The sequence below is a fragment of the Mytilus californianus genome, unplaced genomic scaffold, assembly GCF_021869535.1.
Source record: "Mytilus californianus isolate M0D057914Y unplaced genomic scaffold, xbMytCali1.0.p SCAF_1, whole genome shotgun sequence".
Taxonomy (NCBI): domain Eukaryota; kingdom Metazoa; phylum Mollusca; class Bivalvia; order Mytilida; family Mytilidae; genus Mytilus; species Mytilus californianus.
Window position 1 is genome coordinate 39,812,564 of NW_026262581.1, and position 18,331 is coordinate 39,830,894.

Below are 18,331 nucleotides of genomic sequence, written 5' to 3' on the forward strand. Positions count from 1 at the left end.
TTACATGGTTACTAAAGCTTGTACACAGGTTAAAAAAGGGGGAAAATTTGATTGGTTAACTTCCAGTGATGGTTATTTTCTTATATGCAATGAAATATTCTATAGTACTGGACAGGATAAAACTTTACTCATGCCAAGTATTTCTTTATTTGAAACAAAGATATATTCTGCACAATGTTTTGAAAAGTGCAAATTTAACAAAGACTAATAGGGGAAAATCAATGGTGGTATTACACCTAATATGGGAAGCTGTACATGCACTTTTGACCTTGTGAGTACTCTCATGTGTTAAAATTTCTTGCTATTTAAGTGAAATATTACAAATAATGAAATATTCTGATGTGATTGAGTCTCCAAAACACATTTTATAAGAAAATTTCCTTGAAATAGGACTTTACCATGAATATTAGTTGACAGAACAAGCCATACTTAGAGTTTGGGTGAGCTTTTTCTCCTTATTTATTATATTCTGCTATACTAGAAATTTTTTCCTAGGAAATACTTAAATAAATATATAGTTTTAAGTAAATGAAATTATTTTTAAAGCAGTAACAACAAGTTATTCACCAAAAGAGAAGCTTTTTATGTCCCTCTCTGGGACGCGGCGTAAATTTAAGTTTTACGTAAGGACTTATTGAAACCTCCTTGGAGACAGCAAACTTTTATACGGATAGTTCATTCAGCTTGAATACTTCAATTAATCATTTATTATAACATTTCTATCATAAATGAGTGAAAGTTACCCCAGAATTTTTATTTATTGGCCTAAAAAGTAGAAATTTTGAGGAAATGAGAGGTATAAATGGACCAAAAGAGACCTTATAAGGAAGACAAAGAGGTCCATTAGTACTATTTATCATCCTAAAGTCATCTTTTGTATCATATTCAACTGTTTGTAGGCAGATGAGATAAATATTTGATCATTTATTGGTCCACACTATATTCTATCATGATGCGGCTGGGTTTGGATTTTTAGAAGAAATTTTGCTCGAATCGCTGTAGATGTCGTCTAACATTATACTAGATTTTTCTCAAATTATTGAACTGATTATGACAAAACTTGACAGGAGTTCTTGAAATAATCCGTATTACAAAGGAAAAAAGTCACATTCAGTTTATTTAACAAAAAAGTCTTCTTTAGGTGTAATACCACCAAATCATAGTACGTCACATCCGGTTGCATACGAAAATAGGTCTAAAAAAATATTCCCTTGAATTTGACAGTTGTAGGTAATTGATCCTACATTTCATTGCAGTAAAACATTTCTGGGTCATAAACATATATCTTGGGTATTTCAAAGCACCATTATTTTTTTATTTGGGGTTTCTATAAAATATTTTGGAAACTTGAGGTTACATGGTTACTAAAGCTTGTACACAGGTTAAAAAAGGGGGAAAATTTGATTGGTTAACTTCCAGTGATGGTTATTTTCTTATATGCAATGAAATATTCTATAGTACTGGACAGGATAAAACTTTACTCATGCCAAGTATTTCTTTATTTGAAACAAAGATATATTCTGCACAATGTTTTGAAAAGTGCAAATTTAACAAAGACTAATAGGGGAAAATCAATGGTGGTATTACACCTAATATGGGAAGCTGTACATGCACTTTTGACCTTGTGAGTACTCTCATGTGTTAAAATTTCTTGCTATTTAAGTGAAATATTACAAATAATGAAATATTCTGAGGTGATTGAGTCTCCAAAACACATTTTATAAGAAAATTTCCTTGAAATAGGACTTTACCATGAATATTAGTTGACAGAACAAGCCATACTTAGAGTTTGGGTGAGCTTTTTCTCCTTATTTATTATATTCTGCTATACTAGAAATTTTTTCCTAGGAAATACTTAAATAAATATATAGTTTTAAGTAAATGAAATTATTTTTAAAGCAGTAACAACAAGTTATTCACCAAAAGAGAAGCTTTTTATGTCCCTCTCTGGGACGCGGCGTAAATTTAAGTTTTACGTAAGGACTTATTGAAACCTCCTTGGAGACAGCAAACTTTTATACGGATAGTTCATTCAGCTTGAATACTTCAATTAATCATTTATTATAACATTTCTATCATAAATGAGTGAAAGTTACCCCAGAATTTTTATTTATTGGCCTAAAAAGTAGAAATTTTGAGGAAATGAGAGGTATAAATGGACCAAAAGAGACCTTATAAGGAAGACAAAGAGGTCCATTAGTACTATTTATCATCCTAAAGTCATCTTTTGTATCATATTCAACTGTTTGTAGGCAGATGAGATAAATATTTGATCATTTATTGGTCCACACTATATTCTATCATGATGCGGCTGGGTTTGGATTTTTAGAAGAAATTTTGCTCGAATCGCTGTAGATGTCGTCTAACATTATACTAGATTTTTCTCAAATTATTGAACTGATTATGACAAAACTTGACAGGAATGCTTGAAATAATCCGTATTACAAAGGAAAAAAGTCACATTCAGTTTATTTAACAAAAAAGTCTTCTTTAGGTGTAATACCACCAAATCATAGTACGTCACATCCGGTTGCATACGAAAATAGGTCTAAAAAAATATTCCCTTGAATTTGACAGTTGCAGGTAATTGATCCTACATTTCATTGCAGTAAAACATTTCTGGGTCATAAACATATATCTTGGGTATTTCAAAGCACCATAATTTTTTTATTTGGGGTTTCTATAAAATATTTTGGAAACTTGAGGTTACATGGTTACTAAAGCTTGTACACAGGTTAAAAAAAGGGGGAAAATTTGATTGGTTAACTTCCAGTGATGGTTATTTTCTTATATGCAATGAAATATTCTATAGTACTGGACAGGATAAAACTTTACTCATGCCAAGTATTTCTTTATTTGAAACAAAGATATATTCTGCACATTGTTTTGAAAAGTGCAAATTTAACAGAGACTAATAGGGGAAAATCAATGGTGGTATTACACCTAATATGGGAAGCTGTACATGCACTTTTGACCTTGTGAGTACTCTCATGTGTTAAAATTTCTTGCTATTTATGTGAAATATTACAAATAATGAAATATTCTGAGGTGATTGAGTCTCCAAAACACATTTTATAAGAAAATTTCCTTGAAATAGGACTTTACCATGAATATTAGTTGACAGAACAAGCCATACTTAGAGTTTGGGTGAGCTTTTTCTCCTTATCTATTATATTCTGCTATACTAGAAATTTTTTCCTAGGAAATACTTAAATAAATATATAGTTTTAAGTAAATGAAATTATTTTTAAAGCAGTAAACAACAAGTTATTCACCAAAAGAGAAGCTTTTTATGTCCCTCTCTGGGACGCGGCGTAAATTTAAGTTTTACGTAAGGACTTATTGAAACCTCCTTGGAGACAGCAAACTTTTATACGGATAGTTCATTCAGCTTGAATACTTCAATTAATCATTTATTATAACATTTCTATCATAAATGAGTGAAAGTTACCCCAGAATTTTTATTTATTGGCCTAAAAAGTAGAAATTTTGAGGAAATGAGAGGTATAAATGGACCAAAAGAGACCTTATAAGGAAGACAAAGAGGTCCATTAGTACTATTTATCATCCTAAAGTCATCTTTTGTATCATATTCAACTGTTTGTAGGCAGATGAGATAAATATTTGATCATTTATTGGTCCACACTATATTCTATCATGATGCGGCTGGGTTTGGATTTTTAGAAGAAATTTTGCTCGAATCGCTGTAGATGTCGTCTGACATTATACTAGATTTTTCTCAAATTATTGAACTGATTATGACAAAACTTGACAGGAATGCTTGAAATAATCCGTATTACAAAGGAAAAAAGTCACATTCAGTTTATTTAACAAAAAAGTCTTCTTTAGGTGTAATACCACCAAATCATAGTACGTCACATCCGGTTGCATACGAAAATAGGTCTAAAAAAATATTCCCTTGAATTTGACAGTTGTAGGTAATTGATCCTACATTTCATTGCAGTAAAACATTTCTGGGTCATAAACATATATCTTGGGTATTTCAAAGCACCATTATTTTTTTATTTGGGGTTTCTATAAAATATTTTGGAAACTTGAGGTTACATGGTTACTAAAGCTTGTACACAGGTTAAAAAAGGGGGAAAATTTGATTGGTTAACTTCCAGTGATGATTATTTTCTTATATGCAATGAAATGTTATGTGAAATTTTTTCTATAGTACTGGACAGGATAAAACTTTACTCATGCCAAGTATTTCTTTATTTGAAACAAAGATATATTCTGCACAATGTTTTGAAAAGTGCAAATTTAACAAAGACTAATAGGGGAAAATCAATGGTGGTATTACACCTAATATGGGAAGCTGTACATGCACTTTTGACCTTGTGAGTACTCTCATGTGTTAAAATTTCTTGCTATTTAAGTGAAATATTACAAATAATGAAATATTCTGAGTGGATTGAGTCTCCAAAACACATTTTATAAGAAAATTTCCTTGAAATAGGACTTTACCATGAATATTAGTTGACAGAACAAGCCATACTTAGAGTTTGGGTGAGCTTTTTCTCCTTATTTATTATATTCTGCTATACTAGAAATTTTTTCCTAGGAAATACTTAAATAAATATATAGTTTTAAGTAAATGAAATTATTTTTAAAGCAGTAACAACAAGTTATTCACCAAAGGAGAAGCTTTTTATGTCCCTCTCTGCGTTGCGGCGTAAATTTAAGTTTTACGTAAGGACTTATTGAAACCTCCTTGGAGACAGCAAACTTTTACACGGATAGTTCATTCAGCTTGAATACTTCAATTAATCATTTATTATAACATTTCTATCATAAATGAGTGAAAGTTACCCCAGAATTTTTATTTATTGGCCTAAAAAGTAGAAATTTTGAGGAAATGAGAGGTATAAATGGACCAAAAGAGACCTTATAAGGAAGACAAAGAGGTCCATTAGTACTATTTATCATCCTAAAGTCATCTTTTGTATCATATTCAACTGTTTGTAGGCAGATGAGATAAATATTTGATCATTTATTGGTCCACACTATATTCTATCATGATGCGGCTGGGTTTGGATTTTTAGAAGAAATTTTGCTCGAATCGCTGTAGATGTCGTCTAACATTATACTAGATTTTTCTCAAATTATTGAACTGATTATGACAAAACTTGACAGGAATGCTTGAAATAATCCGTATTACAAAGGAAAAAAGTCACATTCAGTTTATTTAACAAAAAAGTCTTCTTTAGGTGTAATACCACCAAATCATAGTACGTCACATCCGGTTGCATACGAAAATAGGTCTAAAAAAATATTCCCTTGAATTTGACAGTTGTAGGTAATTGATCCTACATTTCATTGCAGTAAAACATTTCTGGGTCATAAACATATATCTTGGGTATTTCAAAGCACCATTATTTTTTTATTTGGGGTTTCTATAAAATATTTTGGAAACTTGAGGTTACATGGTTACTAAAGCTTGTACACAGGTTAAAAAAGGGGGAAAATTTGATTGGTTAACTTCCAGTGATGGTTATTTTCTTATATGCAATGAAATGTTATGTGAAATTTTTTCTATAGTACTGGACAGGATAAAACTTTACTCATGCCAAGTATTTCTTTATTTGAAACAAAGATATATTCTGCACAATGTTTTGAAAAGTGCAAATTTAACAAAGACTAATAGGGGAAAATCAATGGTGGTATTACACCTAATATGGGAAGCTGTACATGCACTTTTGACCTTGTGAGTACTCTCATGTGTTAAAATTTCTTGCTATTTAAGTGAAATATTACAAATAATGAAATATTCTGAGTGGATTGAGTCTCCAAAACACATTTTATAAGAAAATTTCCTTGAAATAGGACTTTACCATGAATATTAGTTGACAGAACAAGCCATACTTAGAGTTTGGGTGAGCTTTTTCTCCTTATTTATTATATTCTGCTATACTAGAAATTTTTTCCTAGGAAATACTTAAATAAATATATAGTTTTAAGTAAATGAAATTATTTTTAAAGCAGTAACAACAAGTTATTCACCAAAAGAGAAGCTTTTTATGTCCCTCTCTGCGTTGCGGCGTAAATTTAAGTTTTACGTAAGGACTTATTGAAACCTCCTTGGAGACAGCAAACTTTTACACGGATAGTTCATTCAGCTTGAATACTTCAATTAATCATTTATTATAACATTTCTATCATAAATGAGTGAAAGTTACCCCAGAATTTTTATTTATTGGCCTAAAAAGTAGAAATTTTGAGGAAATGAGAGGTATAAATGGACCAAAAGAGACCTTATAAGGAAGACAAAGAGGTCCATTAGTACTATTTATCATCCTAAAGTCATCTTTTGTATCATATTCAACTGTTTGTAGGCAGATGAGATAAATATTTGATCATTTATTGGTCCACACTATATTCTATCATGATGCGGCTGGGTTTTGATTTTTAGAAGAAATTTTGCTCGAATCGCTGTAGATGTCGTCTAACATTATACTAGATTTTTCTCAAATTATTGAACTGATTATGACAAAACTTGACAGGAATGCTTGAAATAATCCGTATTACAAAGGAAAAAAGTCACATTCAGTTTATTTAACAAAAAAGTCTTCTCTATGGGAAGCTGTACATGCACTTTTGACCTTGTGAGTACTCTCATGTGTTAAAATTTCTTGCTATTTAAGTGAAATATTACAAATAATGAAATATTCTGAGTGGATTGAGTCTCCAAAACACATTTTATAAGAAAATTTCCTTGAAATAGGACTTTACCATGAATACTAGTTGACAGAACAAGCCATACTTAGAGTTTGGGTGAGCTTTTTCTCCTTATTTATTATATTCTGCTATACTAGAAATTTTTTCCTAGGAAATACTTAAATAAATATATAGTTTTAAGTAAATGAAATTATTTTTAAAGCAGTAACAACAAGTTATTCACCAAAAGAGAAGCTTTTTATGTCCCTCTCTGCGTTGCGGCGTAAATTTAAGTTTTACGTAAGGACTTATTGAAACCTCCTTGGAGACAGCAAACTTTTACACGGATAGTTCATTCAGCTTGAATACTTCAATTAATCATTTATTATAACATTTCTATCATAAATGAGTGAAAGTTACCCCAGAATTTTTATTTATTGGCCTAAAAAGTAGAAATTTTGAGGAAATGAGAGATATAAATGGACCAAAAGAGACCTTATAAGGAAAACAAAGAGGTCCATTAGTACTATTTATCATCCTAAAGTCATCTTTTGTATCATATTCAACTGTTTGTAGGCAGATGAGATAAATATTTGATCATTTATTGGTCCACACTACATTCTATCATGATGAGGCTGGGTTTGGATTTTTAGAAGAAATTTTGCTCGAATCGCTGTAGATGTCGTCTAACATTATACTAGATTTTTCTCAAATTATTCAACTGATTATGACAAAACTTGACAGGAATGCTTGAAATAATCCGTATTACAAAGGAAAAAAGTCACATTCAGTTTATTTAACAAAAAAGTCTTCTTTATGGGAAGCTGTACATGCACTTTTGACCTTGTGAGTACTCTCATGTGTTAAAATTTCTTGCTATTTAAGTGAAATATTACAAATAATGAAATATTCTGAGTGGATTGAGTCTCCAAAACACATTTTATAAGAAAATTTCCTTGAAATAGGACTTTACCATGAATATTAGTTGACAGAACAAGCCATACTTAGAGTTTGGGTGAGCTTTTTCTCCTTATTTATTATATTCTGCTATACTAGAAATTTTTTCCTAGGAAATACTTAAATAAATATATAGTTTTAAGTAAATGAAATTATTTTTAAAGCAGTAACAACAAGTTATTCACCAAAAGAGAAGCTTTTTATGTCCCTCTCTGCGTTGCGGCGTAAATTTAAGTTTTACGTAAGGACTTATTGAAACCTCCTTGGAGACAGCAAACTTTTACACGGATAGTTCATTCAGCTTGAATACTTCAATTAATCATTTATTATAACATTTCTATCATAAATGAGTGAAAGTTACCCCAGAATTTTTATTTATTGGCCTAAAAAGTAGAAATTTTGAGGAAATGAGAGGTATAAATGGACCAAAAGAGACCTTATAAGGAAGACAAAGAGGTCCATTAGTACTATTTATCATCCTAAAGTCATCTTTTGTATCATATTCAACTGTTTGTAGGCAGATGAGATAAATATTTGATCATTTATTGGTCCACACTATATTCTATCATGATGCGGCTGGGTTTTGATTTTTAGAAGAAATTTTGCTCGAATCGCTGTAGATGTCGTCTAACATTATACTAGATTTTTCTCAAATTATTGAACTGATTATGACAAAACTTGACAGGAATGCTTGAAATAATCCGTATTACAAAGGAAAAAAGTCACATTCAGTTTATTTAACAAAAAAGTCTTCTTTATGGGAAGCTGTACATGCACTTTTGACCTTGTGAGTACTCTCATGTGTTAAAATTTCTTGCTATTTAAGTGAAATATTACAAATAATGAAATATTCTGAGTGGATTGAGTCTCCAAAACACATTTTATAAGAAAATTTCCTTGAAATAGGACTTTACCATGAATATTAGTTGACAGAACAAGCCATACTTAGAGTTTGGGTGAGCTTTTTCTCCTTATTTATTATATTCTGCTATACTAGAAATTTTTTCCTAGGAAATACTTAAATAAATATATAGTTTTAAGTAAATGAAATTATTTTTAAAGCAGTAACAACAAGTTATTCACCAAAAGAGAAGCTTTTTATGTCCCTCTCTGCGTTGCGGCGTAAATTTAAGTTTTACGTAAGGACTTATTGAAACCTCCTTGGAGACAGCAAACTTTTACACGGATAGTTCATTCAGCTTGAATACTTCAATTAATCATTTATTATAACATTTCTATCATAAATGAGTGAAAGTTACCCCAGAATTTTTATTTATTGGCCTAAAAAGTAGAAATTTTGAGGAAATGAGAGGTATAAATGGACCAAAAGAGACCTTATAAGGAAGACAAAGAGGTCCATTAGTACTATTTATCATCCTAAAGTCATCTTTTGTATCATATTCAACTGTTTGTAGGCAGATGAGATAAATATTTGATCATTTATTGGTCCACACTATATTCTATCATGATGCGGCTGGGTTTGGATTTTTAGAAGAAATTTTGCTCGAATCGCTGTAGATGTCGTCTAACATTATACTAGATTTTTCTCAAATTATTGAACTGATTATGACAAAACTTGACAGGAATGCTTGAAATAATCCGTATTACAAAGGAAAAAAGTCACATTCAGTTTATTTAACAAAAAAGCCTTCTTTAGGTGTAATACCACCAAATCATAGTACGTCACATCCGGTTGCATACGAAAATAGGTCTAAAAAAATATTCCCTTGAATTTGACAGTTGTAGGTAATTGATCCTACATTTCATTGCAGTAAAACATTTCTGGTAAATAAACATATATCTTGGGTATTTCAAAGCACCATTATTTTTTTATTTGGGGTTTCTATAAAATATTTTGGAAACTTGAGGTTACATGGTTACTAAAGCTTGTACACAGGTTAAAAAAGGGGGAAAATTTGATTGGTTAACTTCCAGTGATGGTTATTTTCTTATATGCAATGAAATGTTATGTGAAATTTTTTCTATAGTACTGGACAGGATAAAACTTTACTCATGCCAAGTATTTCTTTATTTGAAACAAAGATATATTCTGCACAATGTTTTGAAAAGTGCAAATTTAACAAAGACTAATAGGGGAAAATCAATGGTGGTATTACACCTAATATGGGAAGCTGTACATGCACTTTTGACCTTGTGAGTACTCTCATGTGTTAACATTTCTTGCTATTTAAGTGAAATATTACAAATAATGAAATATTCTGAGTGGATTGAGTCTCCAAAACACATTTTATAAGAAAATTCCCTTGAAATAGGACTTTACCATGAATATTAGTTGACAGAACAAGCCATACTTAGAGTTTGGGTGAGCTTTTTCTCCTTATTTATTATATTCTGCTATACTAGAAATTTTTTCCTAGGAAATACTTAAATAAATATATAGTTTTAAGTAAATGAAATTATTTTTAAAGCAGTAACAACAAGTTATTCACCAAAAGAGAAGCTTTTTATGTCCCTCTCTGCGTTGCGGCGTAAATTTAAGTTTTACGTAAGGACTTATTGAAACCTCCTTGGAGACAGCAAACTTTTACACGGATAGTTCATTCAGCTTGAATACTTCAATTAATCATTTATTATAACATTTCTATCATAAATGAGTGAAAGTTACCCCAGAATTTTTATTTATTGGCCTAAAAAGTAGAAATTTTGAGGAAATGAGAGGTATAAATGGACCAAAAGAGACCTTATAAGGAAGACAAAGAGGTCCATTAGTACTATTTATCATCCTAAAGTCATCTTTTGTATCATATTCAACTGTTTGTAGGCAGATGAGATAAATATTTGATCATTTATTGGTCCACACTATATTCTATCATGATGCGGCTGGGTTTGGATTTTTAGAAGAAATTTTGCTCGAATCGCTGTAGATGTCGTCTAACATTATACTAGATTTTTCTCAAATTATTGAACTGATTATGACAAAACTTGACAGGAATGCTTGAAATAATCCGTATTACAAAGGAAAAAAGTCACATTCAGTTTATTTAACAAAAAAGTCTTCTTTATGGGAAGCTGTACATGCACTTTTGACCTTGTGAGTATTCTCATGTGTTAAAATTTCTTGCTATTTAAGTGAAATATTACAAATAATGAAATATTCTGAGTGGATTGAGTCTCCAAAACACATTTTATAAGAAAATTTCCTTGAAATAGGACTTTACCATGAATATTAGTTGACAGAACAAGCCATACTTAGAGTTTGGGTGAGCTTTTTCTCCTTATTTATTATATTCTGCTATACTAGAAATTTTTTCCTAGGAAATACTTAAATAAATATATAGTTTTAAGTAAATGAAATTATTTTTAAAGCAGTAACAACAAGTTATTCACCAAAAGAGAAGCTTTTTATGTCCCTCTCTGCGTTGCGGCGTAAATTTAAGTTTTACGTAAGGACTTATTGAAACCTCCTTGGAGACAGCAAACTTTTACACGGATAGTTCATTCAGCTTGAATACTTCAATTAATCATTTATTATAACATTTCTATCATAAATGAGTGAAAGTTACCCCAGAATTTTTATTTATTGGCCTAAAAAGTAGAAATTTTGAGGAAATGAGAGGTATAAATGGACCAAAAGAGACCTTATAAGGAAGACAAAGAGGTCCATTAGTACTATTTATCATCCTAAAGTCATCTTTTGTATCATATTCAACTGTTTGTAGGCAGATGAGATAAATATTTGATCATTTATTGGTCCACACTATATTCTATCATGATGCGGCTGGGTTTGGATTTTTAGAAGAAATTTTGCTCGAATCGCTGTAGATGTCGTCTAACATTATACTAGATTTTTCTCAAATTATTGAACTGATTATGACAAAACTTGACAGGAATGCTTGAAATAATCCGTATTACAAAGGAAAAAAGTCACATTCAGTTTATTTAACAAAAACGTCTTCTTTATAAAGGTGTAATACCACCAAATCATAGTACCTCACATCCGGTTGCATACGAAAATAGGTCTAAAAAAATATTCCCTTGAATTTGACAGTTGTAGGTAATTGATCCTACATTTCATTGCAGTAAAACATTTCTGGGTCATAAACATATATCTTGGGTATTTCAAAGCACCATTATTTTTTTATTTGGGGTTTCTATAAAATATTTTGGAAACTTGAGGTTACATGGTTACTAAAGCTTGTACACAGGTTAAAAAAGGGGGAAAATTTGATTGGTTAACTTCCAGTGATGGTTATTTTCTTATATGCAATGAAATGTTATGTGAAATTTTTTCTATAGTATTGGACAGGATAAAACTTTACTCATACCAAGTATTTCTTTATTTGAAACAAAGATATATTCTGCACAATGTTTTGAAAAGTGCAAATTTAACAAAGACTAATAGGGGAAAATCAATGGTGGTATTACACCTAATATGGGAAGCTGTACATGCACTTTTGACCTTGTGAGTACTCTCATGTGTTAAAATTTCTTGCCATTTAAGTGAAATATTACAAATAATGAAATATTCTGAGTGGATTGAGTCTCCAAAACACATTTTATAAGAAAATTTCCTTGAAATAGGACTTTACCATGAATATTAGTTGACAGAACAAGCCATACTTAGAGTTTGGGTGAGCTTTTTCTCCTTATTTATTATATTCTGCTATACTAGAAATTTTTTCCTAGGAAATACTTAAATAAATATATAGTTTTAAGTAAATGAAATTATTTTTAAAGCAGTAACAACAAGTTATTCACCAAAAGAGAAGCTTTTTATGTCCCTCTCTGCGTTGCGGCGTAAATTTAAGTTTTACGTAAGGACTTATTGAAACCTCCTTGGAGACAGCAAACTTTTACACGGATAGTTCATTCAGCTTGAATACTTCAATTAATCATTTATTATAACATTTCTATCATAAATGGGTGAAAGTTACCCCAGAATTTTTATTTATTGGCCTAAAAAGTAGAAATTTTGAGGAAATGAGAGGTATAAATGGACCAAAAGAGACCTTATAAGGAAGACAAAGAGGTCCATTAGTACTATTTATCATCCTAAAGTCATCTTTTGTATCATATTCAACTGTTTGTAGGCAGATGAGATAAATATTTGATCATTTATTGGTCCACACTATATTCTATCATGATGCGGCTGGGTTTGGATTTTTAGAAGAAATTTTGCTCGAATCGCTGTAGATGTCGTCTAACATTATACTAGATTTTTCTCAAATTATTGAACTGATTATGACAAAACTTGACAGGAATGCTTGAAATAATCCGTATTACAAAGGAAAGAAGTCACATTTAGTTTATTTAACAAAAAAGTCTTCTTTTTAATATGGGAAGCTGTACATGCACTTTTGACCTTGTGAGTACTCTCATGTGTTAAAATTTCTTGCTATTTAAGTGAAATATTACAAATAATGAAATAATCTGAGTGGATTGAGTCTCCAAAACACATTTTATAAGAAAATTTCCTTGAAATAGGACTTTACCATGAATATTAGTTGACAGAACAAGCCATACTTAGAGTTTGGGTGAGCTTTTTCTCCTTATTTATTATATTCTGCTATACTAGAAATTTTTTCCTAGGAAATACTTAAATAAATATATAGTTTTAAGTAAATGAAATTATTTTTAAAGCAGTTATAACAAATTATTCACCAAAAGAGAAGCTTTTTATGTCCCTCTCTGGGACGCGGCGTAAATTTAAGTTTTACGTAAGGACTTATTGAAACCTCCTTGGAGACAGCAAACTTTTATACGGATAGTTCATTCAGCTTGAATACTTCAATTAATCATTTATTATAACATTTCTATCATAAATGAGTGAAAGTTACCCCAGAATTTTTATTTATTGGCCTAAAAAGTAGAAATTTTGAGGAAATGAGAGGTATAAATGGACCAAAGAGACCTTATAAGGAAGACAAAGAGGTCCATTAGTACTATTTATCATCCTAAAGTCATCTTTTGTATCATATTCAACTGTTTGTAGGCAGATGAGATAAATATTTGATCATTTATTGGTCCACACTATATTCTATCATGATGCGGCTGGGTTTGGATTTTTAGAAGAAATTTTGCTCGAATCGCTGTAGATGTTGTCTAACATTATACTAGATTTTTCTCAAATTATTGAACTGATTATGACAAAACTTGACAGGAATGCTTGAAATAATCCGTATTACAAAGGAAAAAAGTCACATTCAGTTTATTTAACAAAAAAGTCTTCTTTAGGTGTAATACCACCAAATCATAGTACGTCACATCCGGTTGCATACGAAAATAGGTCTAAAAAAATATTCCCTTGAATTTGACAGTTGTAGGTAATTGATCCTACATTTCATTGCAGTAAAACATTTCTGGGTCATAAACATATATCTTGGGTATTTCAAAGCACCATTATTTTTTTTATTTGGGGTTTCTATAAAATATTTTGGAAACTTGAGGTTACATGGTTACTAAAGCTTGTACACAGGTTAAAAAAGGGGGAAAATTTGATTGGTTAACTTCCAGTGATGATTATTTTCTTATATGCAATGAAATGTTATGTGAAATTTTTTCTATAGTACTGGACAGGATAAAACTTTACTCATGCCAAGTATTTCTTTATTTGAAACAAAGATATATTCTGCACAATGTTTTGAAAAGTGCAAATTTAACAAAGACTAATAGGGGAAAATCAATGGTGGTATTACACCTAATATGGGAAGCTGTACATGCACTTTTGACCTTGTGAGTACTCTCATGTGTTAAAATTTCTTGCTATTTAAGTGAAATATTACAAATAATGAAATATTCTGAGTGGATTGAGTCTCCAAAACACATTTTATAAGAAAATTTCCTTGAAATAGGACTTTACCATGAATATTAGTTGACAGAACAAGCCATACTTAGAGTTTGGGTGAGCTCTTCTCCTTATTTATTATATTCTGCTATACTAGAAATTTTTTCCTAGGAAATACTTAAATAAATATATAGTTTTAAGTAAATGAAATTATTTTTAAAGCAGTAACAACAAATTATTCACCAAAAGAGAAGCTTTTTATGTCCCTCTCTGGGACGCGGCGTAAATTTAAGTTTTACGTAAGGACTTATTGAAACCTCCTTGGAGACAGCAAACTTTTATACGGATAGTTCATTCAGCTTGAATACTTCAATTAATCATTTATTATAACATTTCTATCATAAATGAGTGAAAGTTACCCCAGAATTTTTATTTATTGGCCTAAAAAGTAGAAATTTTGAGGAAATGAGAGGTATAAATGGACCAAAGAGACCTTATAAGGAAGACAAAGAGGTCCATTAGTACTATTTATCATCCTAAAGTCATCTTTTGTATCATATTCAACTGTTTGTAGGCAGATGAGATAAATATTTGATCATTTATTGGTCCACACTATATTCTATCATGATGCGGCTGGGTTTGGATTTTTAGAAGAAATTTTGCTCGAATCGCTGTAGATGTTGTCTAACATTATACTAGATTTTTCTCAAATTATTGAACTGATTATGACAAAACTTGACAGGAATGCTTGAAATAATCCGTATTACAAAGGAAAAAAGTCACATTCAGTTTATTTAACAAAAAAGTCTTCTTTAGGTGTAATACCACCAAATCATAGTACGTCACATCCGGTTGCATACGAAAATAGGTCTAAAAAAATATTCCCTTGAATTTGACAGTTGTAGGTAATTGATCCTACATTTCATTGCAGTAAAACATTTCTGGGTCATAAACATATATCTTGGGTATTTCAAAGCACCATTATTTTTTTTATTTGGGGTTTCTATAAAATATTTTGGAAACTTGAGGTTACATGGTTACTAAAGCTTGTACACAGGTTAAAAAAGGGGGAAAATTTGATTGGTTAACTTCCAGTGATGATTATTTTCTTATATGCAATGAAATGTTATGTGAAATTTTTTCTATAGTACTGGACAGGATAAAACTTTACTCATGCCAAGTATTTCTTTATTTGAAACAAAGATATATTCTGCACAATGTTTTGAAAAGTGCAAATTTAACAAAGACTAATAGGGGAAAATCAATGGTGGTATTACACCTAATATGGGAAGCTGTACATGCACTTTTGACCTTGTGAGTACTCTCATGTGTTAAAATTTCTTGCTATTTAAGTGAAATATTACAAATAATGAAATATTCTGAGTGGATTGAGTCTCCAAAACACATTTTATAAGAAAATTTCCTTGAAATAGGACTTTACCATGAATATTAGTTGACAGAACAAGCCATACTTAGAGTTTGGGTGAGCTCTTCTCCTTATTTATTATATTCTGCTATACTAGAAATTTTTTCCTAGGAAATACTTAAATAAATATATAGTTTTAAGTAAATGAAATTATTTTTAAAGCAGTAACAACAAATTATTCACCAAAAGAGAAGCTTTTTATGTCCCTCTCTGGGACGCGGCGTAATTTTAAGTTTTACGTAAGGACTTATTGAAACCTCCTTGGAGACAGCAAACTTTTATACGGATAGTTCATTCAGCTTGAATACTTCAATTAATCATTTATTATAACATTTCTATCATAAATGAGTGAAAGTTACCCCAGAATTTTTATTTATTGGCCTAAAAAGTAGAAATTTTGAGGAAATGAGAGGTATAAATGGACCAAAAGAGACCTTATAAGGAAGACAAAGAGGTCCATTAGTACTATTTATCATCCTAAAGTCATCTTTTGTATCATATTCAACTGTTTGTAGGCAGATGAGATAAATATTTGATCATTTATTGGTCCACACTATATTCTATCATGATGCGGCTGGGTTTGGATTTTTAGAAGAAATTTTGCTCGAATCGCTGTAGATGTTGTCTAACATTATACTAGATTTTTCTCAAATTATTGAACTGATTATGACAAAACTTGACAGGAATGCTTGAAATAATCCGTATTACAAAGGAAAAAAGTCACATTCAGTTTATTTAACAAAAAAGTCTTCTTTAGGTGTAATACCACCAAATCATAGTACGTCACATCCGGTTGCATACGAAAATAGGTCTAAAAAAATATTCCCTTGAATTTGACAGTTGTAGGTAATTGATCCTACATTTCATTGCAGTAAAACATTTCTGGGTCATAAACATATATCTTGGGTATTTCAAAGCACCATTATTTTTTTTATTTGGGGTTTCTATAAAATATTTTGGAAACTTGAGGTTACATGGTTACTAAAGCTTGTACACAGGTTAAAAAGGGGGAAAATTTGATTGGTTAACTTCCAGTGATGATTATTTTCTTATATGCAATGAAATGTTATGTGAAATTTTTTCTATAGTACTGGACAGGATAAAACTTTACTCATGCCAAGTATTTCTTTATTTGAAACAAAGATATATTCTGCACAATGTTTTGAAAAGTGCAAATTTAACAAAGACTAATAGGGGAAAATCAATGGTGGTATTACACCTAATATGGGAAGCTGTACATGCACTTTTGACCTTGTGAGTACTCTCATGTGTTAAAATTTCTTGCTATTTAAGTGAAATATTACAAATAATGAAATATTCTGAGTGGATTGAGTCTCCAAAACACATTTTATAAGAAAATTTCCTTGAAATAGGACTTTACCATGAATATTAGTTGACAGAACAAGCCATACTTAGAGTTTGGGTGAGCTTTTTCTCCTTATTTATTATATTCTGCTATACTAGAAATTTTTTCCTAGGAAATACTTAAATAAATATATAGTTTTAAGTAAATGAAATTATTTTTAAAGCAGTAACAACAAATTATTCACCAAAAGAGAAGCTTTTTATGTCCCTCTCTGGGACGCGGCGTAAATTTAAGTTTTACGTAAGGACTTATTGAAACCTCCTTGGAGACAGCAAACTTTTATACGGATAGTTCATTCAGCTTGAATACTTCAATTAATCATTTATTATAACATTTCTATCATAAATGAGTGAAAGTTACCCCAGAATTTTTATTTATTGGCCTAAAAAGTAGAAATTTTGAGGAAATGAGAGGTATAAATGGACCAAAAGAGACCTTATAAGGAAGACAAAGAGGTCCATTAGTACTATTTATCATCCTAAAGTCATCTTTTGTATCATATTCAACTGTTTGTAGGCAGATGAGATAAATATTTGATCGTTTATTGGTCCACACTATATTCTATCATGATGCGGCTGGGTTTGGATTTTTAGAAGAAATTTTGCTCGAATCGCTGTAGATGTTGTCTAACATTATACTAGATTTTTCTCAAATTATTGAACTGATTATGACAAAACTTGACAGGAATGCTTGAAATAATCCGTATTACAAAGGAAAAAAGTCACATTCAGTTTATTTAACAAAAACGTCTTCTTTAGGTGTAATACCACCAAATCATAGTACGTCACATCCGGTTGCATACGAAAATAGGTCTAAAAAAATATTCCCTTGAATTTGACAGTTGTAGGTAATTGATCCTACATTTCATTGCAGTAAAACATTTCTGGGTCATAAACATATATCTTGGGTATTTCAAAGCACCATTATTTTTTTTATTTGGGGTTTCTATAAAATATTTTGGAAACTTGAGGTTACATGGTTACTAAAGCTTGTACACAGGTTAAAAAAGGGGGAAAATTTGATTGGTTAACTTCCAGTGATGATTACTTTCTTATATGCAATGAAATGTTATGTGAAATTTTTTCTATAGTACTGGACAGGATAAAACTTTACTCATGCCAAGTATTTCTTTATTTGAAACAAAGATATATTCTGCACAATGTTTTGAAAAGTG

At 30.5% G+C, this 18,331-nt stretch overlaps 1 long non-coding RNA gene across 4 annotated transcripts; it reads left to right on the forward strand.

Moving 5' to 3' along the window:
* Nucleotides 1-1,103: 1,103 nt before the first annotated feature.
* Nucleotides 1,104-16,845, forward strand: LOC127703561 (uncharacterized). Of its 4 annotated transcripts, none has more exons than XR_007983002.1 (2): nt 1,104-1,352; nt 16,761-16,845. It is a non-coding gene; the product is annotated as an uncharacterized LOC127703561 (long non-coding RNA). The 4 variants fall into 4 exon arrangements; XR_007983001.1 differs by lacking the exon at nt 1,104-1,352 and adding an exon at nt 3,281-4,060; XR_007983000.1 differs by lacking the exon at nt 1,104-1,352 and adding an exon at nt 4,747-5,427.
* Nucleotides 16,846-18,331: the final 1,486 nt, after the last annotated feature.